The 26,159-nt window shown below is 48.6% G+C and overlaps 1 pseudogene across 1 annotated transcript; it reads left to right on the top strand.

Moving 5' to 3' along the window:
* Nucleotides 1–97: 97 nt before the first annotated feature.
* LOC309794759 (zinc finger protein 541-like) lies at nt 98–26,159 on the top strand (annotated as a pseudogene). The gene is made up of 13 exons: nt 98–2,609; nt 4,253–6,113; nt 7,852–7,910; nt 8,118–8,283; nt 8,557–8,600; nt 15,380–15,443; nt 15,805–15,928; nt 16,444–16,689; nt 17,929–18,004; nt 18,563–18,651; nt 22,219–22,359; nt 22,543–22,724; nt 22,842–26,159. The product of its transcript is annotated as a zinc finger protein 541-like (transcript).

Below are 26,159 nucleotides of genomic sequence, written 5' to 3'. Positions count from 1 at the left end.
GACTATCGGGAGCTCTTTCAGTTGGCTCCTGTGTCTCTTTGACATACCCCGTGTGTGTGTGTGTGTCTATGAAGGAGAGAGACAACGAGATGGAGGCTGAGAGACTTCTGTTCTGGAACTACAAGATACTCTAAGCACATCCTGTATAATTTCCTGCCCAGTCCTAGAACCAGCCGTTTATCCAAGGAGCCCTTGTTACTTTTATTGGAGAACAGTATTAAAAACTAAGATCTGGGCACTAGGTGTGTTTGAACCTGAATTTTTAACAGTCTCACCAGCTATTTAATGAAACCAGAGTTAGAGAACCTCTGCTCTCAGTTTTGACTCCCGTCGCTCAAGTATCAGCATACCTCAGAGGTACTGCAGGTCCGATTCCAGACCACCACAATAAGGCCAATCATAGGAGTTTTGTTTCTTTCCCAGTGCCCATAAGTTATGTTTACACTATACTATAGTCTATTCAGTGTGGAGTAGCATAATGTGTTTAAAAAAAAAAATGGGGCTTCCCTGTTGGCGAAGTAGTTGAGAGTCTGCCTGCCGATGCAGGGGACACGGGTTCGTGCCCCAGTCCGGGAAGATCGCACATGCCGCGGAGCGGTTGGCCCGTGAGCCGTGGCCACTGAGCCTGCGCGTCCGGAGCCTGTGCTCCGCAATGGGAGAGGCCACAACAGTGAGAGGCCCGCGTACCACACACACACACACACAAAAGTACATATGTTAATTTAAGAATACTTTATTGCAGACTTCCCTGGTGGCGCAGTGATTAAGAATCCGCCTGCCAATGCAGGGGACACAGGTTCGAGCTCTGGTCCAGGAAGCTCCCACATGCCGTGGAGCAACTAAGCTCATGCGCCCCAACTACTGAGCTTGCGGTCTAGAGCCTGCAAGCCACACGTACTGAGCCCGCGTGCCACAACTACTGAAGCACGCGAGCCTAGAGCCCATGCTCCGCAATAAGAGAAGCCACTGCAGTGAGAAGCCCACGCACCGCAACAAAGAGTAGCCCCCACTCGCCACAACTAGAGAAAACTCGCGCAGCAATGAAGACCCAATGCAGCCAAAAATAAATAAATAAATAAAAGAAATAAGAGAAAAAAGTCTTCAAGTATTGGGAAACTACAGAACACTCTTCTAAAATAACTCATGGGTCAAAGAAAAAAATCAAAAATGAAATTATAAAAAACAACTGCTGGGCTTCCCTGGTGGCGCAGTGGTCGGGAGTCTGCCTGCGAATGCAGGGGACACGGGTTCGAGCCCTGGTCTGGGAGGATCCCACATGCCGTGGAGCAGGTGGACCCGTGGGCCACGGCTGCTGAGCCTGTGCGTCTGGAGCCTGTGCTCCACAACAAGAGGGGCCGCGATGGTGGGAGGCCCGCGCACCACGATGAAGAGTGGCCCCCGCTTGCCGCAACTAGAGAAAGCCCTCGTACAGAAACGAAGACCCAACACAGCAAAAATAAATAATAAATAAATTACTAAAAACTCCTACCCCCAACATCTTAAAAAAAAAAAAAAAAAAAAAAAACTGCTACTCATTTACCCAAGGAGTACAGAAACATGGAAAATTCAGATATACAGGAAAAGGAAAATTAAGTTGATCCATGATCCTACCAATCAATCCCATTCTGTTTGTTTCTATTCAAATTTATTTTTCCCTTTTAAAGATTAGATCATTCCGTTTTTCAACAATCCTCTTGTTGGTGGCACAGCACTTAGTGGTACGGCATGAACATCCATTCACGTCAACGGATATTTTCCTACAGTTGTATCTTAAATGCCTGCGCCATAGACCATTGAGACCAGAATGCAGTCACCCACCTGCCCTGGTGTCGGTTATTAGGTGGTTTCTCACATTTCACCAGGAAAAACAATGCTGCAGTTAACTCGCTTGCAGTTCACTGCAAGATCTCCGTTAATTTGTACAGATCGGCCTTAATTTCCTTAATTAAAAAACCCAGAGTGGAATTGGCTGGGAGAAAGGACTTAAACTTTTCTAAGATTTTGCATTGTGCATTTCTGGATTGCACTTGCAAGTGTGCTGTTGATGTTACCGTCATGAAGTCCTGCCTGTCGAGTCACTCTGTCCTGGAAGCTCTCAGACTGTTGCTGTCCCCTCCCTTACCCCCCAAGTGTGGCTTCAAGATTGGGTGCCGCCCTGGAGGTGTGGCCTGACCAGGGTCCCTTCTCCCCCTCACCTGGTGCTAAGCCTGGTCTTCTCTGCGAGTGAAGCTGCTGAAGTTGGGGTTCTCGGCCAACTCCCTGAGTTGGACTCAGCTGCTGAAGTTGGTCCGAGGGTGGTAGAGTGCTTCCGCCCGGGCTCCGATGTCCCCGGATGTCATAACCTGTGCTTTCTCCCTCTGTCTAGACCTGGGGCTAGGCGTGCTCAAGGTGCCCAAAGAGGCTAACGAAGGAGGCAGGGCCACGTCTGGGAGCACAAGGAAAGGAAAGCGGCAGCACAGGTCCCCTCAGAACCCACTCCTGGACTGCAGCCTCTGCGGGAAGGTGTTCAGCAGCGCCAGTCCTCTCAGCAAGCACTACCTGACCCACAGCCAGGAGAGGAGACACGTGTGCAAAATCTTCAGCAAGGCCTTTAAGCGTCAGGACCACCTGTATGTAGGAGTCTGGTCGGGACGTCTGTTCAGGGGGCTGCTGGGGGCTGGGCGTGCTCCTGGTTCTTTTGCATCCCATCCCATCCACCTGCACCGCCCCCCACCGTCGGGTGTCCCAGATGTGTGCGACCTGTGCTCCTACCACGGTCAGTGTTTGTCGGGGCAGGGCCTACACTGCCCCGGACAGCCCGCCCTCCCCAGCCTCCAGATTCACTGCAGTGAGGAGAGCGCCGCTGCGATTTGCAGACAGGACCCATGTGCTTTAAAAACACACTCCAGAGGCAATTTTGTCATGGAGGGAGTTGGGCTAACTGTGTAGAGAAAGTTTCAGAGTCCTTGGTAGGTGTCTGAGCAGAACAGATATGCACTCCATGAGGAATATATGTTGGCATAACACCAGGGCGTGAGGGGTTCTGAAATGCCTGTTTCTAGAACATGGCAATGCAGTGTTCACTCTCTTTTTTCCTCTTTTAATTCCACCTTTTATTAACTCGATTTTTTTTAAACTTGACTTTCAAAAGCAAGCTCAGTGTAAGAGGAGCAGAATTCCGTTTCTTCTTCATGTCTTAGAAATGATAAGCTTTTCTTGCTGCCGAGGGAGGAGAGACAGACTTTCAAACTGAGAGACTCGTAAGTGGGAGAGGACGATCCCTTGCATGTTTACAGCTCCCCCAGCCTTTACTGAGCCTTCGATGAATCCCGCTTTCATTGTATCCTCTCCCCTCTCGCCATTAAGGATGGGAAATGATTTACTCCTGTCACAAGCTGGTAACAGTTAGGGCTAGAAAGTGGGTCTCCGGATGCCCTCTCTGCTGCTTCCCTCAGATGGAGGCCAAGGGTCCACGTTTGGGAAAGGGTTTCATTATTTACTTGGTTCCATTGATTAGAACCATCCGGAGTAGGATTGTTGGGAACCCAGAGGGTGATTTACCCATTTGTTTATATTTATAATATATTAATGCAGGTATAAGTATGATGTAAATATAATACATACTTGCATTCGTTTATATTTGCAGAAATTATAGGCACATTTGGCTTTTTGTTGTTGTTGCTGTGGGGCTCCCAGGTAGCTGTCTAGAGGACTCCTGTGGGAAGGCGAAGACTCCTTTGTTCAAGGAAGGATCATCCCCAAGTTAGCGTTTCCTTAAGTTTGTTCTCAGAACTCTGGTTCTCTGCTTCTCGGGGATGCTAAAAGGGTCTATTTTAAAAACATGGTTTTGTGGGCAAATAAGTTTGAGAGACATGGAAAGTTCAACAGATATCTCTTTATCTGCTCTGTGGCTTTTCAGTTTGCTCCTAGGAACCTCCAAGAAGTAAAGAGTGTTTTTCCCAAACTTATTTGCCAGCTGAGCCCAAGTCCTCAGGGAGCAACTCTGGAGACTGGTGTTCCTTAGGAACCCACTTTGGGGAACTCTGACTTGGCTCCCACTGATTTTTTTAATCTCAGATTAGGGGTTTGCTTAGGGGTGAGGGCAAGAGCTCCCCCTTCCAGACGGCTTTGGCCGTAGCAGGGGTCTTTCCTCATAGGGTCTGAGCACAGTTTCTGAGTTGCGATGCTGCTGCCCCCTGGGGACACGCCTGGGCTCCTGCAGTGGGTGACCCACGCCGAGACACCCACTAACTTTCTCCTCATGTGATTCCAGGACTGGGCACACGCTCACCCACCAGAAGTCCAAGCCCTTTGTGTGCATTGAGCAGGGCTGCAGCAAGAGCTACAGCGACTACCGCTCCGTGCGCCGGCACTACGAGGTCCAGCACGGCCTGTGCATCCTCAAGGAGGCCCCTCCGGAGGAGGAGCCCTGCGGGAACTCACCCCATGTGCACGAGGTGGCCTGCCAGCCCGCACCCGCGAGCCTGTGGTCCCTGGTGCCCCCGGAAGCCCCATCCCCCATCTCCCTCTTGTCCAACCGAGACCTCCTGCGCTGTATCGTGAGCAGCATCATCTGCCAGAAGATCCCTTCTCCCGGGCCAGCCCTGGGAGGGCCTTCAGACAGCGGCGAAGGGAGGATCACGGCCTGTTCCTCCCTGCCCTCGTCAGGGTCCTCCTCCTGCGGCCCAGCCAGCACCCCGGCGGCCCCAGGAGCCCTGGGCACTGAGGTTCCCGAGGAGCCCCGGCCCCCACGGAAGGAGCCTGCCATGGACGTGTTCACAGCCGTCCACTCACGGGCAGCGGAGAACAGCGGCCCCGACCCAGCCGAGCCGGAGCTGCCGCTGCTCCAGCCCCCATCATCCCTGGAGGGCTGGCCCGAGGGCGCTCCCTGCCCGCCTGCCTGCCTCTGTTCCATGGCCAGACTGTCCCCGCCAGTTCCCAGCCATCAAGCCACAGTTTCCAGTGGCTCTGAAACCTGTCGGGCTGCCCTAAGAGCAAAGGAAACAGTATGTCTGTCGTCCACAAGCCCTCTGCAGTGCCGTCCCGGGAGGGTTCCGAGCCGGGCCCCGGGCTCAGCAGCGACTCCCCTGCTGGGGAGCCCTCACCCAGCCAGTGCACCGGTCTGGAGGACACGCCGTCTTTCCCTCCCACGCTCCTGAAGGCCCAGGGGGAGGCCTCGGGCGACCCCAGATATGTCAGCACCAGCGGGGAAGACGACTCCTGGGCTTCCAAGAAGAGCAAGTTCGACTGCGACTCCTTCTCGTGGCAGAACCCTGGTGAGCCTGGCACCCAGGACGGCCAGAAGTCCAGCGGCCTCCCGTCGGATGCCACACCGCTCTTCCAGCACCTGGTCCTGAAGTCTCAGGAGTCTCTGGTGAGCCACGAGCAGATGCAGGTGTTCCAGATGATCACCAAGTCCCAGCGGATCTTCTCCCACACCCAGGTGGCCGCCGCCTCCTCCCAGCTTCCCACACCCGACGGCAATCGAGTTGCCCTGAAGTCACTGCAGGGGCCGTGGCCACAGCAACCCCCACCTGTGGCACCCACTGTTGACTCTCTCCATGCTGGCCCCGTGAACCCTGATCCAGAGGGATCCCTAGCCCGCAGGAGAAAATCCACACCCGCTTTACCCACAGAGCCCTCCCCCAGCAGCGTGAGCCAGGACACAAAGGGAAGACCAAAAGTGGCTGCTGCTCCACCTGCCCCCACGGCGGCGTCCCTGGACCCTCCTGGAAACCCAGACATCTCCTCTCTGGCCAAGCAGTTGAGATCCTCGAAAGGGACCTTGGACCTAGGGACATCTTCTCCCTCGGGGCCTGCATCAGACCCAGTTAGGAGGGGAGGAGCCATCCAGAGCCCACCTCCCAGGGAAGCAGGCCCAGGCTGAGAATGGCACGGCTTCCGGGGCCACAAAAGGTGGAGAGGGCCCGGCCTGCTCCTGGGGCGGAGGCTACAGGCTCTTCTCTGGCAACTCCGGGGCCCAGCACTTCCGGAAGGAGAAAGTGAAAATGGATATTTGCTGTGCAGCTTCTCCAAGCCAGGTAGCCATGGCCTCCTTCTCGTCGTTGGCCGGGCCTCCAGCGGATCCCCCCTGGGACTCCAAGTCCAAGCTGATGATACTCAACAGGATCCAGGTACCAGGGCCCTCTCACGGGACCTGACCATGCGGGGGGCAGAGTCTCGTCCTTACCTGAGTCCGTGTTTCTGACTTGTCCAGGCACTGTATTTAACCTCAGCAAATCCTCAGATGCAGTTTGTTTACAGAGGGGGGAATGAAGGTCCAGAGAAATGATGGTTCCTCCCATCACCCTCCGCCCTGCAACACACACACACAAAACAGAACAGGGCTTTAGAGTTGTCAGAGACACTTTGCATCATGTTTCTTCACTGAACTTTTTCTGTTTGCTTTCTTTCTGCCTTTCGCTTCCTTTTGGATTTGCCTCCTTCACTTCTTCAGAGAATGTAAAGGCAGAGCTCCTTTACCCTTGATATTTGTACGTGAAATGCTGTGTCTATTCTGGTTGTGAATCACAGGTCCACAAGTCCGACTTGGCCCCTACTGCAGGCCTGGCACTGGTCCGCCCTTTTGGAGCAGCTTGGGTCCTCCCACATAGTGCCCACGAGGTCCTGGGCGCAGAGAGCTTGGCCACGTCTCTTCGTGATGTTCCGAGGTCCAGCATCCTTCCTGTCGCACCACAGCTACCTCCTCCTCTTTTTTTTCCCCACAGCTTTAATATTCACGTGCCATCTAATTCGCCATCTTGAAGTGCACCATCCAGTAGTTTTTAGTTTGTTTACGAGGTCGTGCTCGCATCGCCACTCTTTGCCAATACACTTTCATCACCGCAAAAAGAAACCCCACACTGTTGGTTGTCACCCGCAATCTCTCCATCCCTCCCAGCCCCTGGCAACCATGCATCTACTTTCTGTCTCCATGGATTTGCCTATTCTGGACACTTCATGTGATTGGAATCCTAACGCTGCGTGGCCTTTTGTGTCTTTTGCTTCTTTCACTTAACCTGATGTTCTCAGAGTTCCTCTGTGCTGTAGCACGGGTCAGAACTTCACTCCTTTTTATCGCTGGTAACTTGTGCATTGTTTGGAAACACCATATTTTATTTATCCATTCATCAGCTGATAGATATTTGGGTTGTTTTCCCTTCTTGGCCATTGTGATAACGGTGCTATGAACATTTGTGTACAGATTATTGTTTAGACATATGTTTTCATTTCTCTTGGGAAATACCTTGGAGGGGAATTGGTGGGCTCTAGGGTAATTCTATTGGAGGAAGTGCCAGACTTTTCCAAAAAGCTGTGCTGTTTTATATCCCTACCCAGAGTGTATGAGGCCTGCAGTTTCTCTGCATCCTCACCAACACTTGTTACTGTCCAGTTGGTTCACCTTAGTGGGTGGGAAATGATAATCTCATTATAGTTTAATTTGCATTTCCCCGATGGCTAATAATCCTGAGCATCTTTTAATGGCCATTTGTATATCCTCTTTGGGTAAGTGTCTATTCAGACTCTTTGCCCATTTTTAAATTGGGTTGTGATTTTATTTTTGAGCTGTGAGAGTTCATTATGTATCACTGATACAGAAATATACATAGTCCCTTATCAGATACATGATTTGCAACTTCTTTCTCTTATTCTGTCTTTTCACTTCTTGATGATGTCCTTTGAAGCACAGAAGTTGTAAGTTTTGATGAAGTCCAATACGTCTGTCTTTTGTTTGGTTTTGGAGTCATCCAAGAAACCACTGCTTACTCCAGGGTCACCAAGAATTATACCTGTGTTTTCTTCCAAGTCTTATAGTTTTCACTCTTGCATCTCATTTCTGATATGTTGGCTCAGATGTATTTTCGTCTTCAGGGTGGAAATATCTACCGGCTCCCCAACCCGATGAAGGAGGAGAACATGGCGGGTGGCTGGTAAGTTCCGAAGCCCCTCGGGAGAACTCTGGTGGCTTTGATGTGCTGGCCCTGGGTGAGCGAGCTCTGGATGCTTCACTCCTGAAGGGGTGAGCACCAGGCCACGGAGAATCGGGGGCATCATGTCCATTTCTTTAGGGTTCGTCCAAAGCTGTCAGAGGATCAGTGTTTGGGGACGGAGTCCCATTCTCCCTTTCTTCCCCACAGGAACCAGCACAGTGGTGGTCCCACAGACTGGGCAGAGCCAAGGAGCACTTACGTCTGCAAGAATTGCAGCCAGATGTTTTATACAGAGAGAGGGCTGAGCAGCCACGTGTTTTCACAGCGACCAGTGGCCGTCACCTCGAGGGAAGCAGGAGCCCCAGGTGAAGGGGCTTGAAGCTGCCATTCATCTCAGGATGGAGCCGTCCTCCTGCAGGGAGCCTGGCTGGGGGCCGGGAGTCAGGGCTGTGCTGCTCTGGAGGGGCCCCTTGCTCCCTACGTACTGTGTCTCTTAAAGGGCTGGCTCTTCTCTGTGTGTAGGTGTGTGGCATGGTGTTTTGCAAGCCACCAAGACAGGTGCTGAGGCCAGAGGGGGACAGGCAGAGTTCCCCGGGAGGCAGGAAGTCCTTGGACAACATGACCGCAGCCCCTTTGGTGGTCCCAGTGTCGGTGCCAGTGGCTCCAGCAAACCATCCCCCGGGGAGCAAGGTGGGTGCACTTCCTTCCGGCTGCTTTCCAGCTGCCAGTGGGAGCTGTGAGAAAAGCCCCCAAATCCTGACTCCAGAAGAGCTTGATTTGCGTGTTCCTTCATCCCTTCAACCTCCAGTGAACTTCCTTTGTGTCTGGCCCTGTGCTGGGCAGGGCTGGGGACACCGCAGCGACCACAACAGGCCTGCCCCCGTCTCCTGGGGCTCCCAGCCCAGCGGAGTAGATAGACCCATCCCCGGACACTGACGACCCAGAACGGGCCGGGCTGGGAGAGGGAGCTGTAGGAGCCCCGAGGGCACCAGAGACCCTGCCTGAGGAAGGGGGTGTTGCAGCTGAGAGCTGGAGGATGAGGAGGGGTAAGATGGGCAGAGAGGAGGGGAGATTGCGTGGAGGTAAGAGAGAGTGTAGCAAGGTCAAGCCGTCGTCTCTTCAGCCTGTGCTGGAAGACCCCACCTGGAGAAGTCCATGCTGGACTCGGGTACGGGGTGCATGGAGCCCACTGTTTGTCTCGCAGGAGCTGCTGTCGTTTTGAGGGCAACAGGTTTTCCTTTTGTCATGCTGTTGCATCCGTCTGGCCCCCACACTTTAAGTGCCAGTCACTTTAACAACGGACATGAGTTTCCAAAATGGTCTGAGTGAGGGCCTCTCCTTGGGGGGGGGGGGTTGCCTGAGAAGGCCCCAGCGTCAAATGTCGCCCGGCTTAGGGTCTGGAGTCTGGCTCAGGCGTGGTGGCCCTGCCCGGCTTCCTGCACTGAGGACTCTGGGCATGGCCATGCTGGGTGTGCATTTGGCTGGTCAGTACCCTTTCCCACTCTCAGGCCATCTTGAGGTCTGAGCTTTGGGGCCGGTGGCCTCAGGTGACCCCCGTGGTTCTGAAGTCTCTTCTTCTCCAGGGACAGGAGAAGGACGGGGAAGAGAGAGACTGCAAGGAGAGCAGCCAACACAAGAAGCGGATGAAGCTCCTCCGGCCCAAGGCACTGCTCATCCCTCCTCCGCCCTCCATGTCTGGGGAGCCGGGCCCGGGAGGATGCCGCCAGAGCTGCCTGCGCTCGCCCGTGTTCCTGATGGACCACCTCCTGAAGGGACTGTCCCAGTGACGTCCCTACACACCGCCCCCGATGCTCAGCCCCATCCGGGAGGGCTCTGGGCTGTATTTCAACACTCTCTGTTCCACATTCTGCCCGGGCCCGTCCCGACAGGCTCATCAGCGCCATGCTTGGTGAGTGAGCTTGATCACCCCATGATGGGCCTGCGGGGGGCCAGACCCCCGCCCCCTGTAGAATTTGGTCCATCCATTCTCTCTGGCCTACGCCTGGGTCTGCTCTGGGGGTCCCGTTGCTGTTCAGAACTATCCCAGGACCATCTGGGACCAGCAGCCTTCTAGGTGCTTATAACTTTGTAGCCAGAAAGAAAATAGACGCAATTTAGCCTAACCACCCTTCTGCCTGCCCTTTCGAGTAATTGTTTAAACAGCTTTATTGAGGTATAATTCACATGCCATATGAATCACCCATTTAAAGTGTACAGTGATTTTTTAGTGTATTCTTAGGATTGGACACCCATCCCACAATCTAATTCTAGAGCATTTTCATCACCCCAGAAGATTATATCCACGAGCGGTGACACACAGGCCCTGTAGCCCCCAACTCCTCAGCCCTGGGCAACCACCAGTCTACCAACCTACTTTTTCTACGGGTCTCCCTATTCTGGACATTTCATGTAATTGGAATCATAAAATACGTGACATTCTGTGTCTAGTTTGTTCACTTAGAATAATGTTGTCAAGGTTCATGTTGTAGTATGCATCAGTGCTTCATTTCTTTCTATGGATGAATGATATTGAATTCTCTGGATAGACAACATTTTATTTATCCATTCATCAGTTGACGAGCATTTGGGTTGTTTGTGTCCTTTGGCTATTGCAAACAGTGCTGTTAAGAACATTTATGTGTAAGTTTTTGTTGGACATAAGTCCTCATTTCTCTTGGGTATATAACTCAGAGTGGAATTGCTGGGTCAAAGGGTAACTATGTCTAACCATTTAAGGAACTGCCAGACTGCTTTGCAAAATGGCCGGGTCATATTAAATTTCCACCAGCATTGTATGAAAGTTCCAGTTTCTCCACATCCTTGCTCACACTTCTTAGCTGTCTTTTTTATTACACCCATCCTAGTGGGTGTAAAGTGGTAGCTCATTGTGAGGTGTTTGTTTGTTTGTTTGTTTTGTGGTACGTGGGCCTCTCACTGTTTGTGGCCTCACCCGTTGTGGAGCACAGGCTCCGGATACTCAGGCTCAGCAGCCATGGCTCACGGGCCCAGCCGCTCCGCGGCATGTGGGATCTTCCCAGACCGGGGCACGAACCCATGTCCCCTGCATCGGCAGGCAGACTCTCAACCACTGCGCCACCAGGGAAGCCCTGTCTTGCTACCTTTGTGGAAAGTCAGTTGACCATAAATAATTTGAGATGTTTCTTCTTTTTTAATACAGATATTTTACAGCTATAGATTTCCTTCTGAACATTGCTTTAGCTACATTTTGTAAGTTTTAGTATGTTGTGTTTTTATATTCATTCACCTAAAGTATTTTCTAATTTATCATTCCACTTCTTATTTAATACACTGACTATTAAAGAGTGTGTTGCTTAATTTTCACATATTTGTGAATTTTCCAAATTGCTGCCTTTTATTGATTTGTACTCTAATTCTCTTTTGGTCAGAGTACATACTTTGTTTCTTTTTCAATTTAATTTATTTAATTTATTTATTTTTTTTTGGCTGTGCTGTGCGGTTTGCAGGATCTTAGTTCCCCCACCAGGGGTCGAACCCATGCCCCCTGCAGCGGAAGCGTGGAGTCCTAATGACTGGACCGCCAGGGAATTCCCTTAAATTTATTTTAAAATTTAAAATTTATTGAGGCATGTTATATGGGCTAGAATCCAGTCTGTCTTGAAGAATGTTCCATGTGAATCTGAGAAGAATGTATTCTACTGATGTTTGGTGGAATGCTGTATTTTGTCTGTTTTGTCTAGTTAGTTTCAATTTCCTTGTTGATCTTCTGCCTAGTTGCCCTATCCACTGTTGAAAGTATTGAAATCTCCAACTATTATTTTTTAATGGTTTATTTCATCCTTCAGTTCTGTCGTTTGTTGCTTGGTGTATTTTGGGGGTCTGTTTTTAGGTGTGTATATGTTTGTAATTGTCACATCCTCCTCACGGCTTGACCTTTTATCATTAGGATGTGATTGTGACATCATTTGTCATTATTACAATAATTTTATCATTATCTCTAGTAATATATTTGGTTTTTAAGTCTAATGTGCCTGACATTCATATAGCCATTCCATTCTCTTTTTTGGTTGTTGTTTGCTTGGTATATATTTTTCTCTTCTTTTACTTTCAGCCTATTTGTGTCTTTGAAAATAAAGCATGTTACCTCTAGACACCATTAGGTGGATCATGTGTTTTTTATCCAGTCTTACAAACTCTGCCTTTTGATTGGTTTGTTGAATCCCTTCTTGTTTAATGTTATATTGATATGGTTGGATTTACATCTGCCATTTTGCTTTTTATTTTCTATATGTTACATGTCTTTTTCTCCCTCTGTTCCTCCTTTCCTGCTTTCTTTTGTATTAAGTGAGTATTTTCTAGTGTGACATTTTAATTCCGTTAATTTTTCACTGTGTCTTAGTCATTTCTTAGTGGTTGCTCTAGGACTTAAAATATATGTCTTATCAGAATCTGTTAGGATGTGTAATAACTCATTAACAGTGAAATATAGAAACACTGCTCCTATCTAGCTCTATTCCTTCTAACTCTTTTGCTATTATATGTGAGAGACCCAGTAATACCTTACTGGTCATGTTTCTTGCTTTATATACTTTTATTTCGTGTAAAAACACAGAATAAAGGAAAACAAGCATGATTTATAGAGGTTGTTATATTAACCTTCTTATTGACCATTTCTGATCTCTTCATTTATTCTTGTGGATTTGAGTTACTGTCTGAGGTGATATTCCTTTACTCCAATGCAGCTGTGCTCCTTGTGCAGTTACTGTCACATATATTATATTTCTATATGTTAGAGGCCCACAATACATATTGTTTTATGCAGTTATTTTTAAGGCCATTAAAAAAAGAAAAGAAATATGTAATCATAGTGATTTTTATAGTTACCCATATTTACTAGCGCTTCGCTTTTTTTTTTTGGTTTGGATTCAAGTTACCATCTGATGTCATTTGCTTTCAATCTGAAGGACTTTCTTTACTATTTATTTTTATTAGGGATATATAATTCACATACCATACAATTCATCCCTTTAAAGTATAGAATTCAATGGTTTTTAGTATATTCACAGAGCTGTGCAACCATCACTACCATCCGTTTTCAGAAATTTTCATCATCCCCAAAAGAAGCCCTGTACTTATTAGCAGTCCCTCCTTTCCATCCTCCCCGTCCCCAGCCATGGGTAACGACTAATCTACTTTGTCTCTATCGATGTGGCTATTCTGCATATTTCATATGAGTGGAATCATACAGTATGTGGTCCTTTATGAATGCCTTCTTTTAGTTAGCATGATGTTTTTAGGTTTCATCCAAGTTGCAGTATGTATCAGTACTTTGTTCCTTTTTGCGGGCTGAATAATATTTCACCTTTAATATTTCTTGTAAGACAGGTCTGCCAGCAACAGGTAGCCTCAGTTTTTATTTATCTGGGAGTGTCTTTATTTTACCTTCATTTTTGCAAGATAATTTGCTGAATATAAGATACTTGGTTAACACTTTTTTACTTTCAGTAATTTGAATATATTATCCCATTGCCTTGTAACCTACATCGTTTCTCTTAAAAAGTTAGCTGTTAATTTTACTGTAGTGCCCTTGTATGTAACAAATTGTTTTTCCCTTTTTGCTTTCAAGATCTTATCTTTATTTTTGCTTTCCACATTTTGCCTATGTTATGTCTGGATGTAGAGCTCTTTGTGTTTAATCTTTCTTGGAGTTTGTAGAGTTTGCTGGATATACATATTGTTTTTCATCAACGTTGGGAAATTTTCAGCCATTAATACTTTAAATATTCTGTCCCTTTCTCCCCTCTTTCTGGTACTCCCACTACATATATATTGTTGCATTTAATGACATCTCACATTTCTCTGAGGCTCTCTTCACTTTCCTATATTTTTTTCTCTCTGTTCTTCAGATTTCATAGTCTCCATTGTTCTATCTTCAGGTTTGCTGATCATTTCATCTGCCAGCTCAGATCTACTGTTGAGCCTTATTTTGGTTATTGTACTTTTGTAACCCCTGAACTATTTCCATTTGGTTCTTCTGTTTTTTGGCTGCATCGCACAGCATGCAGGATCTTACTTCCTCTACTAGGGATCACACCCATGCCCCCTGCAGTGGAAGCGTGGAGTCTTAACCACTGGACCGCCAGGGAAGTCCACATTTGTATCTTTTTAAAAAATAATTTCCATCTCTTGATGGCATTTTCTCTTTGATGAGAAATTTTTATTTTATCTTACTTTAATTCTTTAAGCATGGGAGCCAGGGGAAGAAGAAGCCCCCATCTCCTTGGCTGCACCTACCTGGGTAGAGCTTCCTTTACAAAGAGCTGGGGGCTAGGTGGGTAAGGGAGTGGGCCATGGCTCCAGTGCCACAGACTCTCACTGTTCTTCCCGAGATTTAGTAGATTTTCTTGAATGAGTATTTCTTAAAATGCTGTATGCCTTTAGGACAACTTGCAGACTTTAGCTTACTGTTCTTTTTTTTTTTAATGATTTTTGTCAGTAAATCTGTTGTTTTGCCGAGTTCCTTACTCTACTTTTTCAGAAGTCTTATCCCACTTCCATGCAATCTTTTTATTTTATTGTGATGTGAACAGTTAATCTGTGATCTGCCCTTTTAACAAATATTTAAGTGTGCAATACAGTATTGTTGACTATAGGTACAATGTTATACAGCAGATTTCTAGAGCTTGATTAATTGAAACTTTATGCCCATTGATTAGTAACCTCCCATTTCCCACTGCCCCAACCCCTGGTGACCCCTATTCCACTCTTTGATTCTATCAATATGAATTCAACTACTTTAGATACGTTATATAAGTGGAGTCATGCAGTATTTCTCTTTCTGTGACTGGCTTATGTCACTTAGTATAATGTCCTCAATGGTCATCCATGTTGTTGCATATTGCAGAATTTCTTTTTAAGGCTAAATGGTATTTCATTGTATGTTTATGTCACATTACCTTTATGTGCTCATCTGTCAGTGGACATTTAGGTTGTTTCCACATCTTGGCTATTATGAATGGTGCTGGAGTGAACATGGGAGTTCAGATATCTTTTTGAGGTCTTGACTGCAGTTCTTTTGGATGAATACCCAGAAGTGGGTTTGCTGCATGATATGGTAGTCCTACTTTTAATTTTTGAGGAAACTCCATACCATGCAATCTTTTTTTTCCAATTTTCAATTTTATATTGGATTAGAGTTGATTTACAATGTGTTAGTTTCAGGTATACAGCAAAGTGATTTTGTTATACATAATCACATATCTATTGTTTTTTAGATTCTTTTTCCATATAGGTTATTACAGAGTATTGAGTATAGTTCCCTGTGCTATACAGTAGGTCCTTTTTGATTATCTATTTTATATACAGTAGTGTGTGTATACCATGCAATCTTGAAGAGCCTGCTTTTAGCTGCTCTGGAAAGGCAGGCAAAAAGGGCCTCATGGGTCAGTTGTAGCCAGTCTCCTTGAGCCTCTTCTTTGGGCGTTTTCCAGATCACATGGACGGCTCTTTTGGCATCAGTGTGGTGAAGGACAACAGCAAGATCAGCACTGAACCGTGAGTTGGAACAGACTTAGAACCTGAGGGTCCTTGCAATGTGGGGATGCTTTTACCCTCCTTGCATTCCAGTGTCGGTTTTTCCCAAGGGAGCCTTCATCACGGGAAAGTCAGGTCTAGACCCAGAACCTCTCTAGGAGAGAAGTGGTGGATTTCTCCAGGTGTTTCCCCAATATTCCTTCTGTCCAGACATACCATAGTTGGATGTCTGCAGACAGAATGCCCAGCACCCTGGGGTTCTAGATAGAATTGGTGATGGCGCAGTGAGATACTGTTTTGTAGCTTGGATGTTACCTTGGATACAGCAGAATGCCAGGTATCAGCACATACCTCCCCTGTCCTAGACCCCAAACGCCTGAAGCCAGAAATCTGGCGAAAAAGCAAATTGGAGGAAGGAAGGAAGTATCCCTCAAGAGGTCTCTGGAATACCAGAGCGTGTCTACTGGGCTGATGAGCACTCCCTGTGTCTGAGAGATGGCCAAAAGGTGGGTTCCACAGCCCTGGTGAGCAGGGCTCACCGCACATCTCTCTTGTATTTCCCATCTTGGTCACACACATATGCCTTTTATGTCCGTGTGTGTGGCCTCATTTCAGACACATCAACATAGGGAGCCAGTTTCAGGCTGAGATCCCAGAGCTCCAGGACAGATCACTGGCTGGAAGTGACGAGCATGTAGCTACTCTGGTCTGGAAGCCATGGGGAGATGTGATGACCAACCCGAAGACGCAGGATAGAGGTGACTGAGACTTTGGGGCCAGGTTCCTGAGAGCCCTCCTCCATGTCCAAGGGGTTTCTCCTCCCAGTTCTCACCTTGACCAAGAAGCAGTGATCCCCAGGCGGGGGTGGGGTGGGCAGAGCTGGCCTTCAGCGCAGGACTGCTTTGCTGTGCTGCAGTCCCTTGCCCCACCTCTCCTCTCACCCAGTAGCTGGCCAGGCCATCCAGAGCAGGTGCCAGGAGCAGGGTTTCTGCCCATCCTCCTTGTCCCTCCCTTCCCTCAGCCTGCTTGTAACAGAGAGGTGAGGGAGATGGTGACAGGAGCCCCCCACCCCATCTGTGCTGTTGGGGAGGTTTCCTCTCTGGCACTTGCTGACCCTCTGTGTCTCCTCTCCTTCTCGCTGCCGGGCTGCCTGCTGGAAACAGTGACCGAACTCTGCAACCTGGCCTGCTCCAACGTGATGCCGGGCGGGGGCACCAACCTGGAGCTCGCTCTGCACTGCCTGCATGAAGCCCAGGGCAACATCCAGGTGCGGTGCAGGCGAGGGGGGTGCTCAGAGGAGCTGTGGGAAGCTCCCTGCTCTCTTAGGGCCAGGGGCTCTAGGCGCAAGACACGTGCCTTCTACCTGGGGCTTTGCAGCTCACGAGAACCAAAGGCTGGCCACCCACCCTTCTCCCTGGTCGCTTTGGGACTGGTGGTGTCCTTTTGAACGTAGGGGAAATGCACACATACGGGCTCAATCAGTTATTTCTCTGGGGTGACAGCAGAGCACCAGGGTTCCTCCAGCGTTACCTCATCTCAGCGCAGCACTGGGGAGGCGGTGCCTAGCAGAACCAACTCAGGGCCTGCATTAATCTGGTTTATTTACTGAACATTGACTTTTGGATTAAAAATGGTGTATGCAAACCTCTGATGCAACAGAAATGCCTCTGCCTCCTCCAAGGACCCTCCTCACAACCCTGAAGTTTAGACAATGAAGAAGTCCAACTGTGTGTAGTGGGAGAGGAAGTCACGTCACCCGAGTTGGAGACCCAAGAGTCAGGGCTACATGGTGCTTTTTCTCAAGCTGAGAGGCAGTGGCTGGCACGTGGTGGGTGCTCAGCAGAGTAATCAGCACACGTTTACTGGGTCCTCCTGATACCTGGTGATGTCATGGTATCAGGCTGGGGCCAGCTCAGGGGCCCATTCTTGGTTTAATGCTCTGCTGCCACCATCTTGAAATTCTTAATAGTTTCTGAGCACAGGGCCCCGTGTTTCCATTTTGCGCTGGGTCCTGCAAACTGCATAGCGAGTCCTGACCGGGGTTATGCTGTTGAGCAAGACAAATGCCCCCTCTTTGCAGGGCTTACATTTTAGGAGAGTGAGCACATGAAATACATTTTTTAAAAGTGATAGATAATGATGAGTGCTATGAGGACCATAACATGGGGTAGGGCGGGGGCAGTGCCGCTCCAAATGCTGCTCCCTGAAGAAATAAGGAGCTTGTGCCAGAATAAGTCCACACACTGTTTCGTCATCAAGTAAATCTTGCTATGAAAAAGGTAACGTCAGCTGCACTCAACAGTCCGCTTAGTGCTGTAGGCAATGTGTCCCAAGTGGTTCACAGCTGGTGGCCAGTCCACAGACCGACCACACTTTGAGTCGCCCTGGGGTAGGGGTGGCTTTAGGGAGGGCTGCACATATTTTCTGAATGGATGAAAGAATGAAGGTGGGCCTCTACCTCACCTTCCCTCCCTCAGAGAGTTGCCCACCACTCCTCTCGTTCCAGGTTGCCCTGGAGACCCTGTTACTGAGAGGACCCCAGAAGCCACGGACTCACCCTCTCGCCAACTATCACTACACAGGTAACGAGCGTGGCTGCCCGCGTGGTTTTGGCCTGGCTGAGGCCCCTGCGAGCCAGTCACTTTCCATGGCAAGCTCTGCACGTGCCTCCCGGAGTTCTCTTGGGGCCTACACCTGCCCTCCCAGAAGGGCCCGTCCTCTCTGGGGGACTCAGTGGGTGCTGTTCTCTAGTTGGATCCAACCTTCCCCTTTCCACTGGTTCCCTCGTGGGCTCTTCCTGGCCAGAAGGGGGGTGCCAGGTTGGGGTGGGCTCAGGTTTCCCAGTTGAGCACTCCAGCCTTGGAGTCAGGCAACCAGGGGCCCACGGCTGCCCTTGGCAAGTCTCTTAACCAGAGGAAGCCTCAAGTTGCTGCACCTGTCAAGTGGGGATGGTAATAGCCCCTACCTGCTAAGGTTTTTGTGAGGATTGTGTGAGATAAAGCAAGTAAGGGGCTTAGCAGAAATCTTGGCATATAAGTGGCGCTCAGTGGCCTGAAAAAGGAGGGGAGTCTGCACTTCAGCCGTGGCTGTGGTCCCAGAAGGAGAAACAGCCTTCCTCCTCTTGGCTGTTTCTCCAATAGGTTCGGACATCTGGACCTCCATGGAGAAGAGGCTCTTTAAGAAGGCGTTCTGTGCCTACAAGAAGGACTTCTACTTGATACACAAGATGGTAAGGCGAACATGGCAGGCTGGTGTAGACAAGGCTCCTTCACACGGCCGAGGCGCTAGAACTGCAGGGCCTGTCAGGGGCGATACTCTGCTCATGCTGTGAACAGTTGACAACTGAAATGCCATTGCTTGGAACAACCTGAAACGGTACAGAAATGAATCCCATGTTCCAAATAAAGCCCTCCAGACCCCTCCCCACAATCCTACTTCTGATTGATAACCTGACAGGTATTTACTGCCCATACGGATTTTACACACCTATATGCACTTTCTCAAAAAAGGATGACATCATATACTTAATATCCTGCTGATTAATTTGTTTTTTAACTTGATGTACGCAAAATTGCACATAATCGAAGTGTAAGATTTAATGTTTTTGACATAGTTATACACTTGTAAGACCACCACCATGATCAAGATAATGAGAGTATCCTTCACCCCCAAAAGTTCCCTCCTGCCCCTTTGCAACCCTTCCTTCCTGCCACCCGGGTCCCTAGTCAACTCTTGTCTACTTTCTGTCACTCTAAATGAGTTTGCATTTTCTAGAGGTTTATATAAATGGAATAATCATACAGCATGTGATCTGCTTTGTCTGGCTTCTTACACTCAACCTAATGATTTTGAGATTCATCCATGTTGTCATGTGTACCCATAGTTCATCCCTTTACTGTTGAGGAGTATACCACTGTGTGGACGGACCACCGTTCATTTAATCATCCACCTGTTGGTGGTTTCCCGTTACTGATGACTACAGATAAAGCTGCTCTGCACATTTACATACAAGTCTTTGTACGGACATGTACTGGGTTTTTTTTTGTTTGTTTTTGTTTTTTGCGGACACGGGGTTGGGATTATAAATACCTAGGAGGGGAATGAGGGTAACTTATAGTAGATGTATGTTTAACTTTTTAAGAAACTGCCAAACTGTTTTCCAAAGTGGCTCTACCACTTCCCATTCCCACCAGCAGGTTATGAAAGGTCCAGTTGCTCCACACCCTCGTCGACACGTGGTATGCTAAGTCTCTTTAATTTTAGCCATTCTAATGAGTGTACAGTAGCATCTGACTCCATTTTCCTAATGACTAATGATGCTGAGCATCTTTGTGTTTTTTTGCTCTATGTGCACCTTCTCTGGTGAGCTGTCTGTTCATATCTTTTGCCTCTGTTTTTATTGGAGTGTCTGTGTTTTTATTGAGCTGTAGGAGTTCTTATTTTGTTCTGAACACCAGTCCTTTATCCAGATATATGCTTTGGAAATATTTTCTCCCAATATGCCATTTGTCAGTCTTCTAACAGTGTCTTTTGAAGAAAAGTTTTAAATTTTGCTTAAGCATAACTTACTAGTTTCTCTTTTATAGACTGTGCTTTTCGTGTTGTATCTAAGAAATCTTTGCCTAACCCAAAGTCACAAAGATTTCCCCCTATGTTTTCTTCTGGAGGTTTTACAGTTTTAGGTTTTATTTCTAGATTTATGATCCATTGTAAGTTTATTTTTGTATGGGGTGCGAGGTGAGTTCATTTTTGCATATGGATATTTATTCCAATACCTTTTGTTGGAAAGACCATACTTTCTCCACTCAGTTGCTTTTGTACCTTTGTTAAGTATCAGTTGGCCATATATATATGCATCTACTTCTGGACCCTGTATTCTGTTCCATTGATCTGTTTGTCTTTTATTAAGCTATTCCCATACTGTCTTTATTACTGTAGCTTTATTCTAAGTCTTGAAATTAGAAAATGTTAGTCCTTCAACTTTGTTATTCTTTTTCAAAGTTATTTTTTGTATTCTACATCCTTTTTAATTCCCTATGAATTTTAGAAATAACTTGTCAATTTCAAAATAAAAATTCCTGCTAGGAACTTGATTGGTACTGTTTTTGACTCTCTACGTCAACTGGGGAGAGTTGTTACCTTAACAATATTGAGTCTTCTGACTCGTGAACAGGGTATATCTATTTCAATCTTTAATTTTTCAGCAATGTTTTGAAGTTTTTAGTGTACAGTTGTTGCATACTTTTTGTCAGATTTATTCCTAAGCGCTTGGTTTTTTTCTGTTTTGTTTTTGTTTTTTTTTTTGCGGTATGCGGGCCTCTCACCATTGTGGCCTCTCCCGCCGCGGAGCACAGGCTCCGGACGCGCAGGCCCAGCGGCCATGGCTCACGGGCCCCACCGCTCCATGGCACGTGGGATCCCTCCAGGACCATTGCACGAACTCGTGTCCCTTGCATCGGCAGGCGGACTCTCAACCACTGCGCCACCAGGGAAGCCCAGTACTTGTGTTTTTTATGATGTTATAGAGTTCTTTTTTATTTCAGTTTCCAATGGTTTGTTGCTACTATGTATAGAAATAAAATTGATTTTTATATTGATCTTGTGTTCTGAAATGTTGCCAAACTAACTTACTAGTTTTGGTAACTTTTTTGTGGATTCCACTGAATTTTCTACATAGACAGTCATATCATCTGTAAATAAAGACACTTTTCTTTCTTCCTTTCCAACCTGGATGCCTTTACTTTTTTTCTTGCCTTTTTGCACTCTAGAACCACCAGTACAGTATTGAGTAGAAGTGGTGAGAGTGGAAATCCTTGTGTTGTTCATGATATTTGAGGGGAAACCACTCCACCGTTAGCTGTAGGGATTTTGTAGGTATCATTTATCAGGTTGAAGAGAAGTTCCTTCTATTCCTATTGTGCTGAGAGTTTCCATCAGGAATGGACATTGGATTGTATCAAATGCTTTTTCTGCACCTATCAAGATGCTCATATGATTTTTCCTTTTTAAGTTTAATATGACGAATTACATTGATTTTAGATTGTTAAACCAACCCCACGTTTCTGGGATGAGCTCCACTTAGTCATGGTATATTGTCCTTTATATATATATATATATATATATATATATATATGTATATATATGTATATATATATATATATATATATACACATATATATACATATACATATATATATTGTTGGATTCTGTTCGTTAAAGTTTTGTTTAAAAATTTTCATCTATGTTCATGAGGGACATTGGTCTGTAGCCTTCTTTCCTTGTAATATCTTTGTCTGGCTTTGGTATCAGAGAAATGTTGAACTTACGGACTGAGTTGGGAAGTATTCCTTCCTCTTCAGTTTTTTGGAGGGCTCTGCCTAGCTGTCGCATAAGGCTATGAGGTATCCAACACGTAAGGACACTCTGGTTTAATTAGTCCCAGTCGGTAGTCATGTGGCTCCACATGATGTCACAGTGAGCGTCCTCGTGTGTACCTTTGTGTGCCTTTTCCTGGAGAGAAGCCTTCTTGGGCCAGCCTTGTTGCTCAGAGCGTGCAGAGCTTAGATGGTGTTGACTCTGGTGGCTTCTCTCTGAACTCCTTCATCCCCAGGAGGACTTTGTGATTCTCTGTCTCCCGTAGCAGTGGAGCATACCAAGCCGTAGGGGAGAAACGTTTCAGGAGGGCTTTCAAAAAGTGGCGGCTGGCCCCATGGGGAGGGGATTTAGGGCGTCAAGGCCATACTCACTGCTCCTCCTGAGGCACTGTCCTTAGTCGGCTTCTGTCTTCCTCCACTAGGTCCAGACAAAAACAGTAGCCCAGTGTGTCGAGTTCTACTACACGCAGAAGAAAATGATCAAGTTTGACTGCGGCCGAGCCCCAGTGCCGGAAAAGAGGGTCAAGAGAGAGCTGGGTGAAGCAGACAGGACAGAAGCGAAGGTAGAGGGTCTCGGGATAGGGCTTCAGGAGTTCAGCACGGATCTGGATGCCCGGTGCCCATCCAAGCTGGGTGGCGGTGGGGGGGTGCACCCCGCGACGTCTGGACGCTCTGGACACCTGCTTCTCCCTTAGAAGGGCGGCGGGGCGGTCAGCACCCTTTCATCACCTCTGCCCCCTCTGCAGGTCACTCGTAGCCCTCGGAGGAAACCCAGCCACCGTCCAACCCCCGAATTACAGAGGACTACTGAGAGTTACAGGAGGGAGTCCATCCCCAACTCCAGCCCAAACACCGGCTCGAAGCGGACCCCTGAGCTGCCGGGGAGCAGCAAGGGCCAGGGCTTCTTTCCCTGCCAGAAGTGTGAGAGGTACCGCCCTTTCCCTAGATGCTCCCACACCGCCTGCCCTCAGCCCTCTGGGGTGCCCCCCTCAGGGCTACCCGCCTCCCCCTGCTCTGACCCCTGTGTCCTCTGGTGCCTCCTCAGGGTGTTTGGCAAGATCAAGGGTCGGAATGCCCACATGAAGTGGCACCGGCTTCAGGACCACGTGGATCCCACCGCCAGGGCAAGGGGGCCCATGGAGCCCTTCCAACTGTAGGAGGAGGAGGGCGAGCTAGGGGCTGGCATCGGCCCTCTGCGTGGGCAGCTAGTTGGGATGGGCACCTCCAGCCCTGTTGCGTCTCCTTTGTTGTTTCTGTACGTTTTCCCTTGTATATAGTATTAAATTTGTTTTTTAAGAAGCTGTCTTCTGGCTTCCCTGCCTGTTGATCCAGCGAAGGCTTTTGAGCCCCTGCTGCTCCCAGAAGCCACAGTGACTGAGTCCCTGCCCTGGAGGACCCTCATACATTAATGCAGCCAGCATTTATCAAGCACCTGCTGTAGCTGTGCCAGACAATGCCCAGTCCACGTGATGGGGACATAGTGATGGAGGGACAGGCCCCTCCCCTCACAGAGCTTACATTTTAGGAGCGGGAAGGTAGGAGTGATAAAGCAGCAAAAAGGTGAGTTTAGATATCTATAGTGCATATGCTTTGGGCCGTAATAACAGAGGAGTCAGCGTAGGTTTAAGCTCTCAGGACACGTGGTGGTGCCAGTGGCTCCACGGTGAAGTCCAGGCCTGCCAGCAGTGGCCAGCGTCTGCAAGTCGGCTGCAGCAGCAGCAGCAAGAATCCCCTCTTGTACGCGGAGCACCCAAACCTTCGGAGGGTGCAGGGCAGAGAGCAGCTCCCTCCCTTCCTTGTTCCCCTTTTTAAAAGTGAGGAAAGCTTGTAGCAGCGCCCAACGGAACGCCCCTCACGTCTCCTCGGCCAGAACTGTAGCCCGTGCTCTTTCTAAACTGATCCGTGGCAGTGGAAAGGGAAGTGGCCACCGTTATCCCGGACCCTCAAGATTTGTCTCCAGGGCAAAAGCGTAAGTTGTGTTCCCCCCTGGTTTTCCCCAGTTCCAGGACTGGGGAGAACCAGTGTGTTCCCTCAAATTTGTTGTCACCCGATCCAAACTGGAATCCCATTTGCCAGGAAAAGAAGAGGAAGCAGAAACAGCCACTGGGGAGTCAGACCTTGTGTCTACCACAAAGCGACATGAGGAAAGTACAGCAGGGGGCCAAGTCCGAGGGAGTGACAGGGAGTGGCAGACGCTGGCAGGTGGATGGCGCGGGGGTGGGAAGCCACACTGAGGAGGCTGCTGAGGCTGAGACCCACTTCCAGGCCACGGTGCGGCAAAGCACAGACTCTGCCACGGGAACCAGGGGAGGCTGTGCAAAGCTCTAGCTGCTGTGAGGGTGCCGTGGGCGGCAAGACGGGAATCCTGGAGAGTAGCTGGAAGGCTCTCAGCGGAGATGGTGGCCTGGGCTGGAGTAGCAGTGAAGAGGCCAGAAGCGCAAGGATTAGGGATCACGTTAGAAGTAGATTCAGACATGCTGACGGGTCACACATCACAGGGAGAGCTGGTAAGGAAAAGGACAGATCGAGGTTGGCAGGGCAGGTTGGGGTTTGAGCAACTGAGTAGATGCTGTTAACTGAGATGAGGAAGAGGGACACCTCAGAGGATTGATGGCTTAAAGGCGTGACTGTGTCTGTAACTGTGTGCTGCCTTCGGAGGGACTGGCTAGGGGAGCAGGGCAAACGCTGGTGTCAGGAGGCTTCACAGAAGGGCCAGGTTTCAGCTCAGTCCATCTGAAAAGACGGGGAGGGAGGAGGAGCAGAGGAGGAAGTTGAGTTGGAAGCGGTGCGGGCACTGTGGTTGGGGAAAGGACTCTGGCATCAGATGAACCAGAATCTACAGCCTGGCTCTTCTTCCTTCTTTGCCACCTTGGGCAAGTCATTTTCCCTGTTTGAGTCTCAGTTTTCTCATTCTGTAACTGGGATGGAAAATGCCTACCCACATATATCTGGTTGGTTTGTTTTTAATGCCCTTTAACTTTTTCTTGTTGTTGTTGTTTTGCTGTGTTGGGTCTTCGTTTCTGTGCGATTGCTTTCTTTAGTTGCGGCGAGCGGGGGCCACTCTTCATCGCGGTGCGCGGACCTCTCACCGTCACGGCCTCTCGTTGCGGAGCACAAGCTCCAGACGCCCAGGCTCAGTAGTTGTGGCTCACGGGCCTAGTTGCTCTGCGACATGTGGGATCTTCCCAGACCAGGGCCCTGCATCGGCAGGCAGACTCCCAACCACTGCACCACCAAGGAAGTCCCGAACCTGATGTTTCTTAAATGCTTTCCGGGATGGCAATCCAGGACACGAGTGTGTAATCTATACATGCATTTTAGAGCAAATATTCCACAAGTAATAATTATGCCAAGGGCATGGAAAACCCACTGATACTTGACCAGGCGACGGATCAAAACCTGTAGTTCGGGGGCTTCCCTGGTGGCACAGTGGTTAAGAATTGCCTGCCAATGCAGGGGACACGGGTTCGAGCCCTGGTCCGGGAAGATCCCACATGCCGCGGAGCAACTAAGCCCATGCGCCACTAGTGAGCCTGCGCTCTAGCGCCCGCAAGCCACAACTACTGAAGCCCGCACGCCTAGAGCCCATGCTCTGCAACAAGAGAAGCCACTGCAACCAGAAGCCCGCGCACTGCAACGAAGAGTAGCCCCCACTCGCCGCAACTAGAGAAAGCCCACGCACAGCAATGAAGACCCAGCGCAGCCAAAAATAAATAAATAAAATAAATAAAATTTTAAAAAAAATAACACCACCTGTTATTAATCCTAGTGGAGGGCTCAGAGCAGTACGTGGCTCTTGGCTGGCACGCGAGAAACATCATCTATCGTTGTTACCGTCATTATTACTGTCCATGTTGTCGTTAATAACAGCTCAGTGAGGTGGGCACTGCTCCCTCCTTGCCTCCCAGACCGGGGAAAGGGGTCACCCTGCTGCTGAGTGGAGGGCAGTGCCTGGCAGGATGGGGCTCCGGCTCAGCCCCCAACCAAGGACCAGGCAGTTCTGAGTTCCTAACCGCTAAATGGCCATAACCAAACCCGCCTCCTAGGACAGTCGTGACGTTCACTGATGTCACGTACAGGAGGTGCCGAGAACCTGACCAGGGACGTTATGGGCATTAAGAGGACGGCACGGGTAAGAATAATGCACATTGTTACTCTTCCGTAAATGTAATAACATGAACATAATGTGTATTTGTTGGGTTCTGGATTTAGTCATTTATATTATGCCAGATAAATTATTTGGAATGTTACTGTGGTTGTTGTGAGGACTAAATGAAAATTACTGTAAAGGGCCTGGCATATGATAGGTATTTGGTAACTGATAGTTATGTTAATGAAGACGGAGGAGGGGGGAGTGGGAGGG

This window comes from Mesoplodon mirus, assembly GCF_964341445.2.
Source record: "Mesoplodon mirus genome assembly, chromosome: 19".
NCBI lineage: Eukaryota > Metazoa > Chordata > Mammalia > Artiodactyla > Ziphiidae > Mesoplodon > Mesoplodon mirus.
This window is presented reverse-complemented; position numbering and strand designations above follow the sequence as displayed.